Source organism: Dendropsophus ebraccatus, chromosome 5 (genome assembly GCF_027789765.1).
Source record: "Dendropsophus ebraccatus isolate aDenEbr1 chromosome 5, aDenEbr1.pat, whole genome shotgun sequence".
NCBI lineage: Eukaryota > Metazoa > Chordata > Amphibia > Anura > Hylidae > Dendropsophus > Dendropsophus ebraccatus.
This window is the reverse complement of record NC_091458.1, coordinates 10,226,413-10,252,689: the sequence shown is the minus strand read 5'-3', so window position 1 is coordinate 10,252,689 and position 26,277 is coordinate 10,226,413. Positions and strand designations below refer to the sequence as shown.

Genomic DNA, 26,277 nt, shown 5'->3' with positions numbered 1-26,277 from the left:
GAGGGTGAAAATTAAGAAAAAAAAGCACAAAACCTATGGAGACCTGAGAGGAAGTAAAAGAAGGAGTAAAAGAAAAATATTAATCACATAATCCATGGAGGAAGAAGAAGGGAAAAAAAAGGAAGAAAGAAGAAGAAACACCACCACAAAACACTTGGAGACCTAAGAGGCAAAATAAGAAGTAAGAGGGGGAAAATAACCACAAAACTCATTGAGCCCTAACAGGAAAGGAGGAGGAAGAAAAAGAGGAAGAAGAAGAGGATGAAGAGCCACAAAACCTATGGACCCCAAAGAGGAAGGAGAAGAGGGAGAAAAAAGAAGAAAAATAACCACAAAACCCAGGGAGCCTGAAAAGGAAGATGGAGGAAAAAAAGATAACTACCCATAAAACCAACGGTAATTTAAGAAGTAAAAGAAGGACAAGGGAAATAAGAACAAAACCCATGAACCCTGAAAAGGAAGAAGAAACCGGAGAAAAAAAACTACAAAACCCATGAACCAATGAGTGAACATTTGCATTGATTTTCTACTAACTTTGTAGTTAAACTGTTCTATTGTAAAATGTTTGGAAAAATGAGAGACTCATCCTTTCTGACGTTGGGCAAGAAGCCAACCATTTGGGAGCAGACCAAAACAGACCGGGAGAGCCTGCACCCAGGAACGGGACACCGTGGAGGGTGAGGGGTGCAGTAGCACCATCTGACTGTATTGTCTCCCCTAGACAAAATCTGATACACTGGGAGGAATTTGAACACAAAGTGCTACAACAACTATGGCACAATGTTATCTTTATAACATCTACCACACATAGACTATTCTAACTGATTTATGTACACGGACTAAGTAAACAAAAAATAGCAAAATCGGAATGGAAATATGCTGTATGAAGTGAATATAAACTAAAAGGACTGGCGGTAATAATGTGAGGGGATCCTGTCTAATGCATTAGCCACCAGCCATTTTAGTTTATAGTTATTTAATATGGCATATTTCCATTCCAATTTTGCTATTTTTTTGTTTAAAAAAAAAAACAGAAAGGAAAATATGTTTTAGTGCAAATTTCCAAACGCTTCACTCATCTGTAGCTAAAGGGTTAATCCCTCAGTGATCGGGGATGTCGCTGGTTTCCTTGCAGATTTACAACTTTCTACCTGGACTTTAGTATCAGACATTGAGCTGGTAATAGGGTGTAATATGGAGGAGTGTAGGACCCTGTATATAATATGTATATATAATTTGTCTGCATCTTATTACTCACAGTCAGTATGAAGAAGTCGTCTCAGCAGATCCCCCGGCCGTCTGCTGATCACAGTCTCTGTACAATATATATAGTATGTGTCGTCCTATGGGGATCGTCCCCGGTGGCTGCAGACATCACGCCACAAACTTTGCTGATGAGACGTCTCAGGAGTTTTATTAAAACTCTGGAAAATTCTGGAAAACACATAACCTGAGAAAAGTATATTTAGTTATAGATTATACAGTGAGAATAAGAGTTGAGAATATTGTGGCTTCCACCTTGCTTCATCAAAGGGCTCCCACGAAGAAGCAAGCGTGGTGAAACACGTTGGGGTCTAAGATGGAGGCTGTACTTTTCTCAACTTATATGCAAAATGTATTTTTTTTTTTGCTATTTGCATAGTTGCTACCATGTACTGTATATACAACTTTGTTTTTACTGCATGTGACCCAAGCTCTTGGCGCTTTTTGCAGTTATTGACATATGTGAATTAATATAATTGTTTGTACTGTATGTATACCTCCTCATTCTATGGAACTCTGTACATTTATATGACCCTTATTTGGACTCCTGGTTCCTGGTCTGGGGTTAAACATTGTCCAAGACATAACTTGAGGTAGAGGGTCTTGATAGCCCCAACTGGGTGATAGCCTGTAACTGTGCAGGAAAGTGAAGGAAGCTCAGATAGGGACCAAATAGACACAAAATAAGAACCAAAACCAAAGTCGGCAGCCAAAGTCTCAGTCAGGAGGTACAATCAGGGACATATTCAATTACTATACAAGAGTCAGATGTTAAAAAATGGAGGGGGAATATCAGGACCAGAACCAGGAAACAAGTAAATTAGACAAGTGGTCAGAGCACTATAGGTCCAATAAACAGGAGGGGAAATGCAAGTAAAGCACTAGGGGAAACAATCACAGGCATCTGTGTCCAGAAAGCGCCTGATTAAATCTGGCACCTCCCAAAAAACATGCATCCCCAGCTCTGAATGTGATTGGCCAGCATCCAAGATTCCTAAAAAATCCCAAGCTGCAATGGTCCATGAGTAATGTAGAAAAGAGGAGGATGTGATAGCTGTTAAAGTGCATCTAGGTAGGTTGCAATGTCTATTGTAAAGCCATAGCTGTCAGGCCTTGCTGGGAGTTATGGGTTTGCAATTAGTTGGGTCAAGGGTTAAAGAAACCTGGTCAACAGGCCGCAATACCACATTTGGGGGGCATCCAGACTTTTGGCTTTATTCTTTGATGATGGCAGGAATGGGATCTGCACAGATTTTACATGGACAAAGGCGGTGGCATGTAGTAATGCGCTTGGGGTCACTGTGGGCCGGTGTGGGTCCCAGTATTGTTCAATCTTGGTCTCATCAGACCATTACATGGTTTCCCACACGCTATTGAAAGACTTAATATAGATTTTACATTGGCCTAAAGGTTTTTATAGCCAGCCTTGGATGTATCTCATTCCACCCCACAACCCAGACATACGAAGAATACAGAAATTGTTGTCACATGCAGTACATAACCAGTACTTGCTATATATCCTTTCACCTCCTGTAATGCTGCTTTAGTCTATTGACACCCACCTGGACCAATTCTCTTCTTGTCTTTTCATTAATTTTGAAGGACGTCCAGTTAATCAAAATTTTGTCCACTTCTTGATGATCATCATCACTATGTTCTCCTGACTGATGCCTTTCAACAATTAAATCTTTTATATGTGTTGTAAGCTGGTTATGGACTATAGGGGAGATTTGTAAAAAGCTGTACCATGGTGTATGCCCCTTCTCCCTGATGTACGCTGCAGCGGGTGGTGGGGGGGAGGTGTCCGCAGCAAGGCCTCCTCCCACACCAGATTTACCATGATTTATGCCTACATGCAGGTTTAAATCATGCTCCTCTTAGTGAATCCGGCAGGGCATAAATATCCCCCTTCGTTTTTGCAGTAATATAAAACTATCATGAACACTTGGACAATCTATGGGGTTAGTCAGAATCTCTTTAAATTATGTCTGCCGTGTACTTACTACTGTGTTATATGAATGCAAATGTGATTGGCTAATTCAGAACATAACCACACCCCCAATTATAAAATGGTGTTCACACTTATGCAACCACATTATTTTAGTTTTGTTAGAGGTTTCCCCTCTAAATGGGTTTGCTTTGTTTTTCAATAGAATCATACAGATTATGGTCACATAATAAATCTGAACTAATCTGTCTTTTAATTTAATTAAAATTTTTACATAAAAAAAAAAACCTATCATTTAAACAGTAAATGTGGACTTTGTATATATAATAATTGAAAAACACATTTTACAATATTTCCCAAACTATGGATATTTGATTTGCAAAATGAAAATATAAAAACTCAAATAGAAATATTCATTTCAATTCTACTGTTTGCATTTTCTTTCGGATTTTTCTCAACAGGGAAAAATTATTTTTTGGGGGTCTCTTTTTATATATTGTATCGGAAACACAATGGAAGTACTGACAAAAGAGGCACAAATTCTTCTTTGAAAATATGATCTACAGTAAATGTCGTCTAGACATCTAGATGAGGACCGGCAATGATGGAAAGAATGAATACCCCAAAACATTTACATATGAAGAGAAAAGGACATCATCCAGTACTATTACTGGCTGAAATATTTTATTTGCTCTAATTATTAGCTGTATGACATAAAGGAGAGGTCCAGTGAGATGCAATGACATGCAATTTATTAAAAAGTTTTGGAGGAGTCTACAATTAGATTAGCATGTATCAGTTACTTTCCACAAGGGTAGATCCCTTAGAGATCACCTTATTCATAGTCACTATGAGCCGCCTCACAACAATACGTGGCTGGATCGTAACCCCTGCAAAATGTTTAGATGTGGAAAGGAATGTGTTGCATGCATGTATATTGACGGGACTAGGATATTTGTGCATAAGGTCATGGGCTACATTTTTAACCTTAAAATTTTGCCAACTCTAGCTCTAGAGCTGTAGTATTCTTGTGCTCCTGCACCTGTGCTATGGATTATGTTGGTAAGACCAGACATTTTGGGAGACATGTTGGTGATCACTAAGGTGACATTCAACATCACAGGCATACCACCATAGTCACTCATATTTCTTATAGTGGAGGTCATTCGTCTTTAAATCTAGAGGGGGTGACCAGCTGTCACTGGACCTTCCATGGTTTACAAGGTCAACAGAGATACTAAAAGTTCTAAGGTTAAAAAAGGTTAAAAGGTCTTTATGGACTTTACATGGCTCTTAAAAGGTCTATTTGGGTCTTAAAATGCCTTCATGAACCTTACAAGGAGAACAGTATTGTACAGTACATTGATCTTTCAAGGTCTATGTGAAGTCTTCAGTGTCAGCTCAGATGTTACAAGGCTATATGGACTTGACCTGCGTGAACTTTACAATTTCTACAAGGATCTTAAAACATCCATATAGACTTATCAAGGCCTATGGGGATCTTACAGGTTCTACCTTGACCTTACTGTACATAATCCTTATATATATTAACAAATTAGCCTATGAACAACCCTGTGTTTGATTCTCTGAAGAACCTTTATCAATGTTGTCCTGATTTCTTTAGTTCTGAGAAAATATATAACAGGATTGGCTATATGTGGGACAACAGAGTAATGAATAGAATTAGAGCATTAACGTCTGGCTTAATAATTATGACAGTAATGTTAGACACTGTAACCGGATGGGTTTATTTCAGATAGTTAAAGTGTCTTATTCATGTGATAGGAAGGAATGTAGTGTTTTCATGTCTTATTTGTATCTATCTATCTATCTATCTATCTATCTTAGCTGGCTGTGTAAGTGGGATTGGTTTGTATTTAGCTATGTGCATGGGAATAGGTAGATGTATTGTTATGTCAACTGTTCGGCCATAAACCTCCCCAGTAGTGTCAACATTGGAGGACACAGTTGTTGTTATTGTCCAAATGCATGTAGCTGTAATTGAACAACCACATTTTGCTTGATAAACATGTACAAAGCCTGGGAAACTTCCATTCATGGTCATCAGTGGTCTACATAGACATTTCTGGAAGCACATCACCCCCCACCCAAACTTACTATAAAGATCGGGGGTATGTAGCTTCTAGTCAGCCTCAGCTGGGACCATGGATGGAAGGTGCCCAGCACCCTGTCATCGAGCAAGATGGGTGTATATTAGTGCATAATATACAATGGGGCTCCCCATCTCATTGTGGAAGGAACAACCATGCATCTGTACCATCTGTAACTGCAGCTAAGTATTGTTTTCTGTAATAAATCTCTTATTTTTCTATTAATCTGTGTGGTTATAGCCTTCTCAGACTATTATCAAAAGCAACCGGTTACATAATGGTGTCAGAAGTGGGATAATAGTCCAGGAATTGCTATAACTATATAATAGAAGTATAATGTATGTGTTAGCTGAGATGTGTAGTTGTGGGGTAGATGACAAAGCGAGTCCAGTCCCCTGGTGGGTGTATAGTTCGCGACCCTGTGCACCCAGCACTCGAGATGGTGACACCATTTCAGCTGACAGACCCCAGTCGGCTGGTGGTGCCTTGTTATGTCTCTTGAATGGCGGAAGACCGCAGCAGATGTGGGATGGATCTGTCTGCTGGCGCGAATTGAGAGAGACATACAAGAAAAAGAAGTGAAGCAAGTGGGCTTCATGGATGTGGAGATTGTAGGGTGGGAGCAGCTCCTCACCAAGTTTTGGCCAATGAGTGGCCGCAGTGTGTTGGTTTATAGGTTTGAAGTAACTCATGGTAAGAGTTTGAGAGATGTGAAACCTGTAGTAATGTGTTTGCTAAGAGGATGAGTAGAAGTCGTGAGTTATTGGCCGGTAAGAATGGATGTTATTGTATTACCGGTATTGGAACGACGAATGTGTAGAAGGTAACAGTGTGATAGTGAAAAGCGTAACTTCCAGCCTTAAATGACGGCTTGTATATTTGTGTTGTAATGGTCCGTATATGACGTTGCATGTGTATTTGCACTGCAGAAAAGTTTTTCTATCTCTGTATCTAGGAGAGCAGAGTGAGCAGCAGCTTGTCAGGTAACAGTCTGTGTTCAGTCTCTGAAGCTGATCTATGGCTTATATTAGTAGCATGGAGTTGGTGGAGTTTTAAGTGTAAATATTACTAGATATTCACATTTGAAACTAATGAAGATCATGAATATATTGGCTAGAAAGATATCAGTTGGGGACTCTGTCATTTGAAGGAAAGTTGATGGCTATCTGGTGGTGAGATTTATAGACTTAATCTCTGTACAAAGTGTTGTCCTCTGTCCATTGTTTTAGTGTTTGTATTTTCTGTATGTGGACCAGTCAGATACAGTATAATCTGATGGAACATGAGGACTTCATGGGATTATTTAATCTATGATATAACTAATATGTCTGTGTTTTATCTGCAGGTTCTTGGAGTATTGCTATATATAGTATGTGTATAACCTGGGATGTAATGCATATCCTTTAACAATAATTTAAATCCACGTGGTAACAAATTGGCCAAATGTCAGTACTTTTGTATTGTGTACATATTGTGTTTTCCTTATTGTTTTGTATTCTGCAGCTGTTGAGAGAAGAACAGAAGTGAAGAGACACCTCCTGCTAATGTATTTCTTCCCCTAATTACAACTAATGATTTGTTTGTTTGCAGGAGTAAGTGGCCGTCCTAGCAGAGAAGCCAGGTTTGGTATCACCTGTTGAGTCCTGGCCAGAGTAAAACTTAATGTTCTTTTTTGTAGTACTACCCACATGTGTTGTTTGGGTATAATGGGGATTGTAGTTCAGTGAGACACCAGACTGAATAAAAATGCGCATTTAGGTTTTTGTTTGGAGCTCCAGTTAGAGTTGATAAGAACTCTTTTGTTTTTGTTTTTGTTTTTTTTTGTAAGTGACTTTGCGCTTCCTGTGAGACTGTTGTGAATGGGCCCATGTATGTCTATTGTTTGTCTGTACTGCCATATGTTATATGTTTCTAAACGTTTGCGCAGCGATTTTGAACTCAGCTGAAAGCAATAGAGTGATCTATTTAGATCATTCTATGAGCTGTATGTATAGTTGTATTACCTGTATGTATGGATGGCTCAGACTTATGTATAGTTCTATGAGTTGTATGTTGGGGTTATATGACAGATAAAAAAAAATGAAATGTACTAAATTGAAACAAATTTGACAGATGGTAAAAGAAAGTTGACATATTCTTTATACTCCCTCTTGCTATAACAGAAATATATACATGATATTGATGAGATACCTGAGAGCCTTAGAGTATTTAGCAATAAGGGTAGAATGACTAGAGACATATAGGAGGACAATATGTGTTTGTCTTGTTTGGTCTATAACAGAAATCCTCAGGTGCTGACTGGGTAATGTTACTACAAGAAGGTGTTGGATTGATAAAATTAGAGTGTGACATTTGTTACTGTTGTTTCATTCATTTAATGAAGGGGTGGTGAAGAACAAACACTATAAAGAGATACAAGAGCCATCAAGGACGCTGCAAGTCATGATATTCTGCTCTTGTGTGACTGAGACTGAGTTGCTGAGCCCACCCCATACAGCTTGAATGTTTGTTATCTGCTATGGTCTGTCTCTAACTCCATCTTCAGAGGAGGTGCAGAGGAGCCTGAAGAGGCGACAACCTGAGATGACTGTCTGCCGAGGTGCCAAGATGATGGAGAAAGATGACCCTCACCCGGCACAGCACTGCCACAGAAAGGGGCTCTAGAGTCTGCACCTCCAGCCATACCTGCAACCCCCCTGACCTGAGAGAGAGGAGGGGGAAGGACTGAGACAGACCAATCAACTTGCAAAGACTGTAACAAAAGAGACTTTTAACAACTAAAGAGACATTTTTTCATTGCTATGACTGATAATCCAGCACACCAGTCTTTTCCAGTTTTGGTTTTTAGCCCAGTCAGTGACGGGGTAATTTCTGTGATAGATAGATAGATAAATAGTGAAATATTGTCCTACAGCAACCTCATGTCCATTATGGACCAAGGGGTGGGAAGTGTCATTACTTATATGTACTTGTCATGGTCTCAAGCTTAGTTTATTACACAAAGGTTTAGAAACAGGAGGTGAAGTATAAAATGAAGAGAATAGTATGTGAATAATTACATGTTCAAATGAGGATGATACCAAATCTATGACATCACAAATAATGTTTTGTAACTTCCTTAAATCACATCAATAAGACAAGGGGTGGAGTGTAACCGGATGGGTTTATTTCAGATTGTTAAAGTGTCTTATTCATGTGATAGGAAGGAATGTAGTGTTTTCATGTCTTATTTGTATCTATCTATCTATCTCCTATCTATCTATCTATCTATCTATCTATCTTAGCTGGCTGTGTAAGTGGGATTGGTTTGTATTTAGCTATGTGCATGGGAATAGGTAGATGTATTGTTATGTCAACTGTTCGGCCATAAACCTCCCCAGTAGTGTCAACATTGGAGGACACAGTTGTTGTTATTGTCCAAATGCATGTAGCTGTAATTGTACAACCACATTTTGCTTGGTAAGCATGTACAAAGCCTGGGAAACTTCCATTCATGGTCATCAGTGGTCTACATAGACATTTCTGGAAGCACATCACCCCCCACCCAAACTTACTATAAAGATCGGGGGTATGTAGCTTCTAGTCAGCCTCAGCTGGGACCATGGATGGAAGGTGCCCAGCACCCTGTCATCGAGCAAAATGGGTGTATATTAGTCCATAATATACAATGGGGCTCCCCATCTCATTGTGGAAGGAACAACCATGCATCTGTACCATCTGTAACTGCAGCTAAGTATTGTTTTCTGTAATAAATCTCTTATTTTTCTATAAATCTGTGTGGTTATGGCCTTCTCAGACTATTACCAAAAGCAACCGGTTACAGACACAATGTACAGAAAAACTTAAGGTACATAATACAAGGCCACCACCAGCAGATGGGTTGTGCAGGTGTAGAAGGCTTTTTGCCAATTTTCAGAGTGAGATGATGTGGAGATCTCCACCATGATCAATATGTAGGAAAGCACAATGATCCCTAAAGACACAAGGAGCACCACCAGGCTCGGACTGGGCCACCGGGGGGCCGGGGAAACCCCCGGTGGGCCCCGAGCTGGAGTGGGCCCCGCCCCCTGTCAGGGGACACAGGGCTGGAGACTGCAGCCATGTGGTCTCCAGCCAGCAAGCCCAGCCGGGGCCCCGTGCTCCCGGGGGGCCCACTCGGGTGCGGCACCTATCTTTTTAACTGGAAGCGATCGCAACAATCGCTTCCAGTTAAATGTAGTGTGCTGATTGACAGCGCGAGAAGCCATAGGCTTCCCGCCCTGTCAATCACTCTTGTGACCGCAAGCAGCGTTTGCTTGCGATCACAAGAGTGTCAGTGTCACCTCCGCTCCCGCCCCCGACAGATCCGCAGCATCCTGGGGAAGTCCCGGGCAGCACGTCGCTTCTGAGTTCAGTGTGCGCTGCGGCGGCTGGGACTTCCGGCTGGGAGCGTGTACCGGAAGTCTCAGCCGCCGCGGCGCACACAGAGCTCAGAGGCGACGTGCTGCCCGGGACTTCACCAGGATGCGGCTGATCTGTCGTGAAGAGAGAAGAAGACACCCGCGACCGACGGGGGAGCGTGTTGTAAGGTGAGTTGTTTTTGTTTATTTTTAGGGGGACATCAGGAGAGGGCTATATGGGGGATGGACAACAGAAGGGGGGGCTATATTGGGGTGAACAACAGAAGGGGGGCTATATGGGGGATGGACAACAGAAGGGGGGGCTATATTGGGGTGAACAACAGAAGGGGGGCTATATGGGGGATGGACAACAGAAGGGGGGGCTATATTGGGGTGAACAACAGAAGGGGGGCTATATGGGGGATGGACAACAGAAGGGGGGCTATATGGGGGATGGACAACAGGAGGGGGCTATATGGGGGATAGACAACGAAAGGGGGCTATATGGGGGATGGAAAACAGACGGGGGCTATATAGGGGGGTGAAAAACAGAAGGGGGCTATATAGGGGGTGAACAACAGAAGGGGGCTATATGGGGGATTAACAACAGAAGGGGGGCTATATAGAGGGATTAACAACAGAAGGGGGCTATATGGGGGATTAACAACAGAAGGGGGCTATATGGGGGATTAACAACAGAAGGGGGCTATATAGAGGGATTAACAACAGAAGGGGGCTATAGGGGGGATTAACAACAGAAGGGGGGCTATATAGAGGGATTAAAAACAGAAGGGGGCTATTTAGGGGGGTGAACAACAGAAGGGGGCTATATAGGGGGGTGAACAACAGAAGGGGGCTATATAGGGGGTGAACAACAGAAGGGGGCTAAATGGGGGGGCAACAGAAGGGGGCTAAATAGGGGGGTGAACAACAGAAGGGGGCTATATAGGGGGATGGACAACAGAAGGGGGCTATATAGGGGGATGGACAACAGAAGGGGGCTATATAGGGGGGTAAACAACAGAAGGGGCTATATAGGGGGGTGAATAACAGAAGGGGGCTATATAGGGAGGTGAACAACAGAAGGGGGCTATATAGGGGGGGTGAACAACAAAAGGGGGCTGTATAGGGGGATGGACAACAAAAGGGGGCTGTTTTGGGGCGATGGACAACATAAGGGGGCCATATAGGAGGATGGACAACATAAGGGGCTGTATAGGGGGATTGACAACAGAAGGGGGCTATATAGGGGGATGGACAACATAAGGGGGCTGTATAGGGGGATGGACAACAAAAGGGGGCTATCTACAGTATATGCGGGATGGATAACACAGGGGAGCCATTTATAGGTGAGACAACACAGGGGGGATGTATATAATAGGGCATGCACAGAGGGGGTCATATACTATAGGGCAGTGATAGGGAACCTTGGCTCTCCAGCTAATGCAAAACTACAGCTTTAGCTGTGGCTGTCCAGGCATGATGGGAGTTGTAGTTTTGCAACAGCTGGAGGGCCAAGGTTCCCTACCCCTTGTATAGGGGATGCACAGAGGTTGTCATCTACTATAGGGGGACTGCGCATAGGGGGATTTCTACTATAGTAGATGCACATGGGGCCATCTATATGGAAGACTGAACAAGGGACCAGTAAAGGGGCCAATACAGATGTGCAGTGTGTAGAGAGATGAGGATGGTGCCAGAGTGTGAAGCCTAATATGTCTGTCTGGCAGATTCTGTGGATTCGTGGCTCGGAGAAGTTCTGATGGCCCAGGGCAGATGGAGAAGAAAATGAAAAGCGAAGAACTCCGATCAGAGAAGACGTCTCCTGTGAGTCACCTGATGCAACTGCAGTGTAATGTATATGGTGTATAGAGCCTGTGTAGAGCTGGGTCTGCCTCTATATGACTGTATGAGGTGATAGTGGTCTGTGTACAGAGGATTTTATTCAGTAGCAGTGGTGACGGTGTAAGTCAGTATGTGGTGGTACTAGTCAGTAGTAGCGGCGGTAATATTTCCCCCTTGTATACTGGTAATATTGGTCATAGTATACAGGATTTGGTCAGCACCAGTATAGCGGTAATATGTATGGTGATACTATTTCCCTCCTATATACTGGTATTATTGGTAATATCAGTCTTGGTATACAGGATCTGGTCAGTAACAGTATGGCGGTAATATGTGTGGGGATATTTGCTCTTTATATACTGGTGTTATTGGTAGCTGTATGACTTTTGTATCTGTATAAAGTGTTATCATGCAAAGAAACCTGTCTTATAGCCAATTGCACAGGGCAATTATAGGTAACAAAAGCTCTTAGGAAGCCCCATGTAAAAGTGTCAGAGATCAGCTGACGCGCAAATGCCCGCTAGTCGGCTGATTTGATCTTTTGTGCAGCTGTATAAATCATTGTTATTGGTCACACATCTCGGTGTATTTCTGCCCTGCTGATTAGCAATTGTTTGCAGCCCTATGCTGCCCCATATCACACCGTGTTAATGGACCCTTATTAATGTTACCATAGATAAGTATAGTGGCTGAAGGGTGGGCCCCATGAATGATTTCCCCTGGTGGGCCCAAGCACTCCAGTCCGACACTGAGCACCACCATAGCACACACAAAGGCCACTTTTCTGGTGAAGGTGACATCTGAACATGCTAATGCCGTGATTGCAGAATGGGTGCAAAACAAACTGTTTATCTTGGTCGTTGGGCCACACAAAACAATGTCAGAAGCTTGAATCGTGAGAGTTGCATTTGGAGATGTGGCTGTGAAAATCCATAAAATAGAGAAAATAATAATCATTCTTTTGTTGGTCATAACCAAATTATATCTTAGAGGCTGGGATATAGCAACATAGCGATCCACGGCCATGAACATCAGTAGGTAGGAATCAACACTTCCAAGGTAATGAACACAGAACATTTGAAAGATGCAGACTCTGAAGTTAATAGAAGACGACCCAAACCAGTATTGGGCAATGAGTTTTGGTAAAGTTACAGTATCAAATAGGAGATCAGAGGCGGCAAGGTTTGCTATAACCAGATACATGTACTTAAAGTGACTGTACCACCAGGCCCAGGCTGAAGCACTGGAGACGGCCGACCCACCCTTAGTGGGAAGAAACTCCAGCCCCTCCATGACGTGACTCCATTAGAATCAATGGAACCCTATCATAGCGGGGCTAGGGTTTTCTCCCACTAAGGGTGGGTCGGCCAGCGTCCAGTGCTTCAGCCTGGGCCTGGTGGTACAGTCAATTTAAGACCACCAAACATATGATGCTGCCATTGGCAGTAAGGGAGAAGATGTAAACAAAAAACATCACAGTGGACACAAGGTTGTGTATATCTTCAGGAATCCCTGGAATTCCCTATAAAAGAACTTCTGAATTTACAGTCACATTCACCATTTTCAAAGATAACTTGATGTCACCAAACATCACAATTACAACAGTAAGAGTAGATTTGGAAATAGTTTCAAAAATGTACTTAAAACAAAGGGGGGATTAAATACAGATACAGATTTGTTTTGAAAAAAGAAGGAGAAGAAGATGCGTAAAAATAACCATAAAATAAAAAAGGGGAAAAACAGTCACAAAACTGATGGTGCCAGAAGAGGAAAAGAAAGAAAAGCGGGAGAATGAGAAAAAGAATAATAAATAAATAAATAAATAAAGCCCCAGGAGAGAAAAGGAGAAAAAGAAGAAAAATTGTTATAGAACCTATTGAGCCCTAAGATCTAGGAGGGGCAGAAAGAAAACTCATGGACCCTGGCAAGAAAGAAGTAGAAAAAGAAGGAAGAGAAAAAGGCGACAAGCCTTCTTTACAATGAAAACAGTAAATCTGTGGAACAGTCTACCCCAAGATCTGGTCACAGCAAAAACAATAGAGGGCTTCAAAACCGGCTTAGACAAGTTCTTAGACCAAAATAACTTAAATGCATATGTATAGAACCTATCATCATCCCTCCCCCTTCCCTGTATCCATCCCCTCCTTGTATATCCCCCTTCCCTGTATCCATCCCCTCCTTGTATATCCCCCTTCCCTGTATCCATCCCCTCCTTGATTGAATTTGATGGAAATGTGTCTTTTTTCAACCGTATTAACTATGTAACTATGTAAGGAAAAAAAGAAGAAAAGTAACCACAAAACCCATGGAGTTTGAAATAGAAGAAAAAAAAGTCAATGGAAAATAGAACAAAAAGAAAAAAATAACCACAAAACTCAAGAAGCCCCAAGAAGTATAAGAAGAAGTGGTAGGAAGAGAATTAGCAAAAGAAACAAATTTATTACAAAACCCATGAAGCACGAAGAGGAAGGAGGAGAAAACAGTCACCAAATCCATGTAGCCTGAAGAGGAAGGAGGAGAAAATAGTCACCAAACCCATGGAGCCTGAAGAGGAAGTGTTAGGAATCGGACAGCAGGACAAGACAAGACAGTGAGCCCTAAGCTCAGCCCCGCCCACTGTCCTCTACCTACTTGCCACAATCCGCCCTAAGATGGCGGCGAGCAACTGGGCGGCGGTCCGTGCACTGGCTAGGTGGGACACAAAGACAAGACAGACAGACAAAACACAATGAAGAATAGTCGACAGTCCGGGTCACAACAATCGGGCAGCAAAAGTACAAAATCACAATCCAATAAGCAGAGTCAAAAAACAAGCAATATGGTCAGGGGCAGGCGGCTAGCAAGGATGGTCAGAACACAAGGCAGAAGGGTCTGAGAAACGACAGATAATAGCAGAACTCAAGCAGGCAGAGACTAAGTCAATAACCAGCAATGATATCCCAGACTGAGGAAGTTATATAGGAGGCCAGGGTTCTGATCCAGAACATCATTGGACCATCCCCCTGATCTCCAAGCACAGACACCTGAGAACAAACCAGATCACTGGCAGGAAGACCTGTCAGTCACAGCAGAACCAAAACACAGATTAACCCAGACATGGCCAGACAGAACTCAGCAGGTGAAGTCGGGTGTGTCTCTCAAGGTGAGCAAATAACCAGTGTTCACACACTACAAAACATAACACAGAAACAGAATGGCAAGAAAATCAGCGCCTTCTCGGCCGCACAGCACGAGCCGAGGGGCGGATAATGCTCCGCAAAGATACAGTCCTGACAGTACCCCCCCTTTTATGAGGGGCCTCAGGACCCTCACAGGACTCAACCTCACTTAGAAAATTGCCATCTGACTCCCATTCATCCGAAGACGAGTCCATGGCATGGAGAACAGGCTTACTGACAGGACGAGCAGAAGAACAAGATAAATTCACATCAGATACAGGCAAATAAGGTACAGCAGAACTAGAAACATTTATTTCGCCGGAGGGTACCTGTGCGCCCAAGTGACCTTCCTGGGAGTCACCTGAACGCTGATGATCTGAGTGCAGGTTTTCTTGCCGCTTGGGACGCTTGTGGCAGAAACTGATGTAATGGCCACTGTCACCACAGTAGTAACAAAGACCGTTGTGTCTCCGGTGTTCTCGCCTGGTCCTGGCGTCCAATTGTCCCAGCTGCATGGGCTCGTCCTCATGAATATCAGGGATAACAACAGAGTTTTTGACAGAGCAGGGAACAGAGGTCTTAGAAGGGTCAGAGCCTACTCTCTCCCTATGTCTGTCACGGAGCCTACGGTCTATGCGAACAGCTAAATTCATGGCCTGCTTAAGGGTGGAGGGATCTGGGTGTCCTGTCCAGGCATCCTTAATGCCATCAGATAACCCCTGCTTAAACTTGCATCTAAGCGCAGGATCATTCCATCCGGATGGAACGCACCACTGGCAGAACTCGGCACAATACTCCTCCACCGGTCGCTTGCCCTGTCTCAAAGTAGTCAACTGCCTCTCAGCTGCTGCTGCCCTGTCAGGGTCATCATACAGTAATTCCAATGCAGAGAAAAACTGATCCACAGAAGACAATTCTGTGGCATCTGGAGGCAAAGAAAAGGCCCACTCCTGCGGAGGTCCTTGTAAGAGTGACATAACTATGCCCGCTCTCTGGCTCTCATCCCCAGAGGACCGGGGACAAAGTCTGAAAAACAACTTACATCCCTCTCTGAAGATTTGAAAGGCCTTTCTCTCGCCTTTGAACCTATCAGGAAGCTGCACTGGAGGTTCTGGGGGAACAGCAGCAGATAGCATGGCATTTTGGCCCAGGAAAGACTCTACCTGCTGCACCCGTTGCGTAAGTTCCAGAACAAGCTGGTTGAGACTTTGCTCAACCAGAGCTTTCATGGGGTCCATAGTCAGGTGGGGAGAGAGAAAAAAAAAAAAGTAGGGCTGGTTATTCTGTTAGGAATCGGACAGCAGGACAAGACAAGACAGTGAGCCCTAAGCTCAGCCCCGCCCACTGTCCTCTACCTACTTGCCACAATCCGCCCTAAGATGGCGGCGAGCAACTGGGCGGCAGTCCCTGCACTGGCTAGGTGGGACACAAAGACAAGACAGACAGACAAAACACAATGAAGAATAGTCGACAGTCCGGGTCACAACAATCGGGCAGCAAAAGTACAAAATCACAATCCAATAAGCAAAGTCAAAAAACAAGCAATATGGTCAGGGGCAGGCGGCTAGCAAGGATGGTCAGAACACAAGGCAGAAGGGTCTGAGAAACGACAGATAATAGCAGAACTCAAGCAGGCAGAGACTAAGTCAATAACCAGCAATGATATCCCAGACTGAGGTAGAAAGAGAAAGGGGAATACAGCGCACTGCGCACATAGTGTGATTCTGCAGGGTAGGTTGGTGTAAGAGTGAGTGATAGAATATTGCTCACCTTTGCGTGTCGTGCTACGAGCCCGACACCGCCAAATGCTTTAAACGCTCGCTGCCCACCAGGGGTCCGACTGAGTCGGTAGAAGAAATCGGTGTGCAAGGTCACTTTATCCAGGCAGGATACGTGGTGTACTCTGGTGTCCGTCGCTGAGCGGGTTTTCCAAAGATTTCCAAGGAGATGATGGAGTCGTAGTACTAAAATCTTAAACTACTTTATTGCATGACGTAAAATAAAATACGTTTCGAGGAACATGCCTCTTCATCAGATCTGATGAAGAGGCATGTTCCTCGAAACGTATTTTATTTTACGTCATGCAATAAAGTAGTTTAAGATTTTAGTACTACGACTCCATCATCTCCTTGGAAATCTTTGGAAAACCCGCTCAGCGCCGGACACCAGAGTACACCACGTATCCTGCCTGGATAAAGTGACCTTGCACCCAGACTGAGGTAGTTATATAGGAGACCAGGGTTCTGATCCAGAACATAATTGGACCATCCCCCTGATCTCCAAGCACAGACAGCTGAGAACAAAACAGATCCACTGGCAGGAAGACCTGTCAGTCACAGCAGAACCAAAACACAGATTAACCCAGACATGGCCAGACAGAACTCAGCAGGTGAAGTCGGGTGTGTCTCCCAAGGTGAGCAAATAACCAGTGTTCACACACTACAAAACATAACACAGAAACAGAATGCAAGAAAATCAGCACCTTCTCGGCCGCACGGCACGAGCCGAGGGGCGGATAATGCTCCGCAAAGATACAGTCCTGACAGGAAGGAGGAGAAAATAGTCACCAAACTCATGGAGCCTGAAGAGGAAGGAGGAGAAAATAGTCACCAAACCCATGGAGCCCGAGACAAAGGAAGGAGGAAGAGAAGGAGGAGAAATACAAAAAAGAAGAAAAATACCCACAAAACCCATGTCCAAACATTTCACACAAAAAGATTGTTTTGTAGTTCTCTGGAATAATATTTTATGGACAGAGTCATTAAGAGAAGTTCTGTAACTTCCAGCTATTATGAGGATGATGATGGTGTGGTAATAGTGATGAGCAAACATGCTCGTCCGAGGTTGGTACTCATTTGAGTATTAGGGTACTTGATGGTACTTGTTACTCGGACGAGCATCTAGCGATACTCGAGAAAATCTCATCATCCGTTTCCTGTAAGTTTGGGCGCTATTTCTCAGCCAATAAACATGCAGGAGACTCTTTGGTACATCTTGCGATCACGCAGGACCCATACATATCGATAGCAGCGATTGGTTGGCCAGATCAGATGACCCTGCCATATAAAAATCACGGCCGCCGAGGTTTGGCTCACATGCATGCTGGAAGAGATTAGGGACAGAGCTACTGCTGGTCAGGGAGAGCGTTAGGGAGGGAATTAGCGTTCCAGTAGGCAGGGAATACTAGCGAAACAACCAAACAGCACTTGTAAGGGCTTCAAATTGTTTTTAAATTGTATTACTAGACTGCTGGCTGGGACTTGCAGTGCAGCTACCACGATTTCAGCAGCACACTGTGGTGACCTGCTGCTGGCAGAAAGGGGACATTAGGTGTGGCATACAGACCCCTAAGAAGTGCTCAGTACTATTTTATTGGGACCTCTACTATATTTCCTGATTTCTGTATTTCTTACACAAGACATATCTAAGTTCACTACTGCTTGTTCAGTGTAAAGGGGGTGTCACAGAGTGAGTATAGGTGCAGCCACCAACAGATTGTATCCCACAGCCCCCTAAAAACTAGTGGGCCCTCTACTATATTTTCTGATTTTTGTATTTCTTATGCAAGGCATATCTAAGTTCACTACTGCTAGCACAGTGTAAAGGGGGTGTCACAGAGTGTGTATAGGTGCAGACATCACCAGATTGTATATCATTGCCTCCCAAAAACTAGTGGGACCACTAGAATATTTTCTGACTTCTGTATTTCTTACGCAAGGCATACTGTATCTTAGTTCACTACTGCTTGCACAGTGTAAAGGGGGTGTCGCAGGGTGTATAGGTGCAGCCAATACCATATTGTATCCCAAAGCCCCCCAAAAACTTGTGGGACCACTAGTATATTTTCTGCTTTCTGTATTTGTTACTCAAGGCATATCTAAGCTCCATACTGTGCAGTGTCCATAAAATGGTGAACCCCAGGAGTAAGGGTCGAGGACGAGGGCGTGGGGTTCCAAGCGATGCAGTTGGCAGAGGCCGTGGTTCAGGGTAGGGTGACACAGCAGCACCCGTTGATGAAGGAGCAGTAGCACACTGCAGACGTTCACTCCCTAGCTTCTCGCAACTTACGGGGTCTCAGGGTACACCACTTTAGAAACCGCAGCAGCGTGAACAGGTGATCACGTGAATAGCGAATAATGTGTCCAGTATCTTATCCACCACCCAGTCTTCCATGCAGTCCACCAAAGCTACGAAAGGGAGTGGAACCCTTGCTCCATTAGCTCAGCCTCCTTCCCCACAGCCTGGCTCCTCCAGGGAAAGAAGGGATTCAGATCCACCACCACCACCATGCTCCCAGGAACTCTTTTCTGGACCCTTCCCTGAGTCTGAGCAACTGGAGCAGTTGATCTGTCCTGATGCCCAAACTATGCAGCTCCCGCAGTCAGTGGGTGATAAAGAGTAGGGACTTGCAAGCGGGGTTGGAAGAGGTGTCTGATGATGACGATGAGACCCGGTTGTCAGACAGTGAGGTTGTTGGCATGGATGTAACTCAAAGTGGGGAACAGAGTGAGGAATTGGAGGAAGAGCTGGTGGATGAGGACGAGCTGACTGACCCGAGCTGGGTGGATAAGCCTAGTGAAGACCGTGCTTCTGAGGGGGAGGCAAGTTCAGACGCAGGACAGGTTGAAAGAGGAAGAGGGGTGGGCAGAAGGAGTAGCAGGGGCAGAGTGAGTAGATCAGCAACTGTTTCAAACTGAGTCAAACTCCCGTGGCCAGGCCTAGATGTTCCCAAGTCTGGAGGTTTTCCAAAGAAAGTGTGGATGACCGACGGACTGTAGTGTGCAACGTGTGCCACGCAAGGATCAGCAGGGGAGCCACCACTACCAGCCTACCACTACCAGCATGCGCAGGCATATGAGTGCTAAACACCCCACTCAGTAGAACCAAGGCCGTTCAGTCAGTGCAAGTCGCACCCCTGCTCCTTCCCTTGTGTCACGTGCTGGCTCTGTCAGTCTCCCCGCCCCAGGCGCGAGCACCGCCCTACACGCACCCCTTCACCTCCACTAAGCTCCCCGCCCTCCAGCAAGGTGTACAGGCGCAGCATTCAACTGTCCCTGCAGCAGACCTTTGAACGGAAGTGCAAATACACTGCCACTTACCCGCACACACAAGCCTTAAATGTGCACATAGGCAAACTGCTGAGCCTGCAGATGCTGCCATATCGGCTGGTAGAGACAGAGGCTTTTAGGAACCTCATGGCGGTGGCCGTCCCACGGTACTCTGTCCCAGCCGCCACTACTTTTCACGGTGTGCCATTCCAGCCCTACACTAGCACGTGTCGGATAACATCATCGGTGCCCTGACCAACAAGGTCCACCTAACCACAGACACGTGAACAAGTGCTGGCGGGCAGGGACACTATATCTCCCTGACGGCACATTTGGTCAACTTGGTGAAGGCTAAGACAGAGTCTGGTTACGCTCATGTTCTGCCCACACCGAGGATTGGGGGGCCTACCTCGACCGGGGGGCCTACCTCGACCGCGCTCTCTCATGATTTGTATACCTCTTTCTACTCCTCTTCTTCCTCCTCCTCTCTATTACCCTCCAAGAGCACGTCGCATCAGCACTGCGGTGGGTAAGCGCCAACAGGCAGTGTTGAAACTGCAGAGCTTAGGCGACAAGAGGCACACGACCTAGGAGCTGTTGCAGGGCATCACAGCGCAGACAGATCTTTGGCTCGCACCACGGAGCCTCAAAGCAGGAATGGTTGTGTGTGACAACGGGCAGAACCATGCCTTGCCCACATGTTCAACCTAGTGGTGCAGCGGTTCCTTAAGAACTACCCCAATTTGGCTGACTTGCTCACCAAGGTGTGGCGCATCTTTGCACATTTCCGCAAGTCAACCACGGATGCTGCCACCCTTAGGGCAGTGCAAAGGCGCTTACAACTGCCGGCTCACAGACTGCTGTGCGACGTGCCCACGAGGTGGAATTCCACCTTCCAGATAGTAGCCAGGGTTTACCAGCAACGCAGAGCCATTGTGGAATGCCAGATGTCAACCTCGGTAAGAAGCGGTAGTCAGGTCAGTCAGCTACCTCAAATCTACAATGAGGAGTGGACGTGGATGTCTGCTATTTGTCAGGTACTGGGCCCCTTTGAGGAGTCAACACAGATGGTCAGCGGCGATGCCGCCATCATCAGCCTCACCATCCCGCTGCTGTGTCTGCTTCAAACCTCCCTGCTCAGCCTGAAGTCTGCCTTTGCCTCAGGAGATGGGTGAAGAACATCCACCGCTAGATAGCCAGACCACCTTGACGTCAGTTTCTCACCAAGGAGTAGAGGATGAGGAGGATGAAGAAGAGGAGGCAGAGGAGCAGACTGCTGCCACGACTGAAGAGGGTTATCAATTCTCAATCCTTAGTTGTTGAGCGTGTATGGCCTGAAGAGGAGGAATTGGTGGAGGAGGAGGAAATTGAGCCTATTGAGGAGAGGGAGTTCTTGCGTGTTGGGACCCTGGCGCACATGGCTGACTTTATGTTAGGCTGTCTTTCCCGTGACCCTCGGGTTAAAAATTTTTTGGGCAACACCGATTACATGGGTGGTCACCTTCCTGGACCCTCGGTGCAAACAGAACTTTTCCACTCTCATTCCTGTCAAGGAACGCAGTATGAAAGTGAATCAATATCAACAGGCCCTGCTGCAGAAGCTGAAAATGTACTGTACTTTCCATGTGACACCACTAGCACCAGAGGACGTAGTTTTGTGGTCCAAAGAGCGGGGGAGAGGAGGGGTGGAGCAAACAGCTTGTCAAGGGGCAGGGGAACACTCTCCAAGGCCTTTGACAGTTTCTTGGCACCCCAGCAAGCCTATGTCAACCGTCCCCAGTCTAGACAGAGTAGTGGGGAAGGCCTTCAGAAAGATGGTGAGGGAGTACCTTGCTGAGCATACCAACGTCCTTTCCAATCACTCTGCTACATACAACTACTGGGTTGCAAAACTGGATACGTGGCCCAAACTGGCGCTTTACACCTTGGAGGTGCTGGCCTGCCCTGCCACTAGCGTGTTGTCAGAGCGGGTCTTCAGTGCAGCTGGTGCCATCAACTGACATCGCTGACAGGCTGACGTTTATAAAAATGAACAAAGCCTGGATTTCACCTGAATTCAACTGTCCACCCGGGGAAAACAGCTCAACATGAAAATTCTTGGTATCTTCTCTCCTCCTCCTTCAATTCTCAGCCAACAGCCAAGTCTTCTTCTGCCATGTTGTGTCTGGCCTAATTTTTGGGAGGCTCACTTGCTACCTCACTCACTTTTAATGGGTCTCTGTGTCCTCACTGCCATGCTGTGTCTGGCCTAATTTTGGGGAGGCTAACTAGCTTTCTCACTTATTTTTAATGGTTCTCTGTGTCCTTATTGCCATTCTGTGTCTGGCCTAATTTTTGGGAGGCTCACTTGCTACCTCACTCACGTTTAATGGTTCTCTGTGTGCTCACTGCCATGCTGTGTCTGGCCTAATTTTTGGGAGGCTCACTTGCTACCTCACTCACTTTTAATGGTTCTCTGTGTCCTCACTGCCATGCTCTGACGTCACTACGTCTGCGGAGGAGCGGGACTGGTTGCCGGGGTATCACCGATCGTGTCCCGGCAACCAGTCAGCTGTGTTATCTTTTTTTTTTTTTGTGTGTAGCCGTGGCCAGGGCCTCACCTCCCCTAGTCGATCGGCACCAGGTGTACCCTTGATGGTGACTGACAGCTGGCCTAGCCAGTTAGCTGTCAGCACCTAGGTTCGTGTCCACTATAAATCCCAGCCCCCCTCTGAAGTCCCCGAGGCGACCACAGGGCGTAAATATACGCCCTGTGTCATTAAAGGGTTGAGCACAAGGAGGAAAAAAAGAAAATGCAAAAATTGAAATTGGCCCGGTCCTCTAAGGGTTAATGGTTCTCTGTGTCCTCACTGCCATGCTGTTTCAGGATAAATTTTGGGGTGGTTCATATGCTACCTCTGTTTTTAATGGTTCTCTGTGTCATCACTGCCATGCTGTTTCAGGCAAAGTTTTTGGGTGGTTCATATGCCTACCTCTGTTTTAACCAGGCTGTTGCTCAGAATTAGGCATAATGGTGCCATTAGGTAGCCTCAGAGGCATGCATACATGCTGCCCTGCTGTTTCCTGTGCATTTCCGTGGTGTTTCCATCATTTTCTGAGGTCCACAGGTTTTCACACAACCTTCCCTCTACCGAACTTGGGTCCCCTGCAAAAATGCTCGAGTGTCCTAATGACTTCAATGGGGTTTGTTACTCGAAACGAGCACTCGAGTATCGGGAGATGTTTGTCTCGGGTAACGAGCACCCGAGCATTTTAGTACTCGCTTATCACTATTTATGTCCCATTGTGATATTTGTTTTTTTTGATTCATGTAAAATAAATTTACATATTTTCTTCTTTGTTTCTTCGTTGTGCCAATGAGTACACAGTTTATGACAGGCCTTTCCTTTCTTTTTGGTTGGAGTTAGGCAGTTGTCGTGGCCCAGGTTGTTGGAACTGGAGTTGGGCAAGCTGGTGTAATGTGCGGAGTGTAGGTGCAGGTGCGGTGGTATAGATGACAGAGATGACAGGTACACCACAGTGCAGACAGGGAAGGAGGAGGATTTGCCCTCACAGCATGGCAGCACCCAAAGTGGCTCACGGGCATTATTGGAGCATAGCTAGGGGGATGCAGAGGACCTAGAGGAGAAACCTGCCCCTATGGACAGCTTGTCCTTGCCGCTGGGCAGCCTGGCTCACATGAGCAACTGCATGCTGCAGTGCCCGTGCAATGACTGCAGAGCTGCCCATATTCTCACTAGTGCTGACTACTGGGTGGCCACACTGCTGCATCCTTGCTACAAGGACAACATTGCTCCCTTAATTAATTCCATTAGTAGAGAGTGATAGATGCAGGAATACAAGCACAAGCATCTGTCAGAGAGAGCTCAGTGGAGTGCAAGGCCAAGGCCGAGGAAGAGGAAGCTGCCAACATAGCTGGGGCATCAGCATTGCCTTGGAAGGGAGGGTTAGCATGGCCGCAATGTGGCACACCTTCATCAGTACTCCACAACATCCTCCAACACCATCATATAGAGACCGTAATAGCAGGAGGCAGACTTTGAGCTACATGGGGAATAAGATGAGTGTCTGATGTGGATGTAAACACTTGACAGCACCACTGGTGTCCAGAGTTTCAGTGGGATCTCGTCATTCCAGGTTAGTTCTGTGCAGAACTGGACGGCACACTGGCACATGATCTGCAAAACTTGACGTAGGCGATGCAGCGCTGAAGCTGCAGAGAAGTTACTGGTTCCTGAAAGGCCTGCAGGTCGCTGGTCCCAGGACAGTCATGATCCCATATAGGGGTTTTTCCATCCCAAGGCCTACTTGCTACTTGGTACTACATACCCTTTAATCCCTGGTACTAGCATGCTCTGCTTTAATCTTCAAGTGTTTCCTACAAACCTACAATATCTACAGGGGTAAAAACTACTATTTCCACATACCAGGGGACATTTCTAACTGTTTAAGGGGCAATTGGCTTCAAACCGGGGAAAGAACCTATGTACTGGGGAGTAAATATCAACTTAGGACATCTATACCGACAGGCGCACATGTAGTTACCTACAGAGGAGCAGCAAACTACTGGGGGGGGCACCTATCTACCTATGGGGGGCACTTGGCTAACTAAAAAGGAAGAACTACCTACCTGGGGCAAATACAAGCTTCTTTTTAGGTCAACTACCTATCTAAGGCACCTCCATAATTCCCATAGAACCCAGAGACCATGCACATCTACTCCTCTAGCACAGGATCTTGTACTAAACTTAAAGGGGTTATCCAGCGCTACAGAAACAGGGCCACTTTCTTCCAGACACAGCAAAACTCTTGTCTCCAGGTCAGGTGTGGGTTGCAGTTAAGCTCCATTCACTGCAATGGAACTAAGTTGCAAAACCCGGACCCAAACTTGAGAGAAGAGTGGGGCTATCTCTAGAAGAAAGTGGCCATGTTTCTGTAGCTCTGGGTAACCCCTTTAACCCTTGGTGACATGTGGTGTGGTGTTACATAGGGCTGAGGGTAATATTTACTCTATCACCTGTATACAGATAATTATTGTGATGCAAAGAGTAAGAGCCATGACAAGAGATGCTGCATCAGCTGTGACGTCCGTACCGGTGAGGATTGGACCCCGGGGACTCTGTGTGCTCAGTGCTGCAGGGTATAAATACAGCCGGGATCTGAGGGGGGACGTCATTCATAGTGGGCTTCCTGGAGAGTCACTGACCCGACTATTGGAACAGTAAGTGTTACCTCCTATTGTCATCTACTATATAGTCTCATAGGAGGGACAGCTGGCTGCACAATAGGAAAGCTTCTTACAATCACTAGATATATATATATATATATATATATATATATATATATATATATATATATATATGATAATACAGGCTCTCATAGGCTTATTACATCTCTACTTATACACATCATACAACTCCTCACAGTATCAGTATATATATATCATACTACACCTCACAGTATCAGTATATACATCATACAACTCCTCACAGTATCAGTATATATATCATACTACACCTCACAGTATCAGTATACACATCATACTACACCTCACAGTATCAGTATATATTATACCTCTTACAGCATCAGTATATATATCATACTACATCACAGTATCAGAATACACATCATACTACACCTCACAGTATCAGTATATATATCATACTACACCTCACAGTATCAGTATATAGATCATACTACACCTCACAGTATCAGTATATATATATCATAATACACCTCACAGTATCAGTATACACATCATATACTACACCTCACAGTATCAGTATATATTATACTACCTATCACAGTATCAGTATATATTATACTACCTATCACAGTATCAGTATACACATCATACTACATCACAGTATCAGTATATTTATCATACTACACCTCACAGTATCAGTATACACATCATACTACATCACAGTATCAGTATATATATCATACTACACCTCACAGTATCAGTATACACATCATACTACACCTCACAGCATCAGTATATATTATACCTCTCACAGTATCAGTATACACATCATACTACATCACAGTATCAGTATATATATCATACTACCTCTCACAGTATCAGGATACACATCATACTACATCACAGTATCAGTATATATATCATACTACCTCTCACAGTATCAGTATACACATCATACTACACCTAACAGTATCAGTATACACATCATACTACACCTAACAGTATCAGGATACACATCATACTACCTCTCACAGTATCAGTATACATGTCATACTACCTCTCACAGTATCAGCATACACATCATACTACTTCTCACAGTATCAGCATACACATCATACTACTTTCCCGTCCTTCTCTATTATTAGCAATGGTTATGAGGTTGTATTCACACTTGCTGCTTATTTTACTGTAATTTTTTTGTGTGTGCTCCTATATCCTCATAGACTGGAAGCTCTTGTGTCCCCCTATATCATTATCCTCCTCAAAAGACCACCTCCTTGAGTAGATGACCCCTTGAGGAGATGACCAGATTTTGTGTG

General features: G+C 44.9%; 1 pseudogene; it reads right to left on the bottom strand.

Moving 5' to 3' along the window:
- Positions 1 to 4,758: 4,758 nt before the first annotated feature.
- Positions 4,759 to 20,527, bottom strand: LOC138794008 (olfactory receptor 52K1-like; annotated as a pseudogene).
- Positions 20,528 to 26,277: the final 5,750 nt, after the last annotated feature.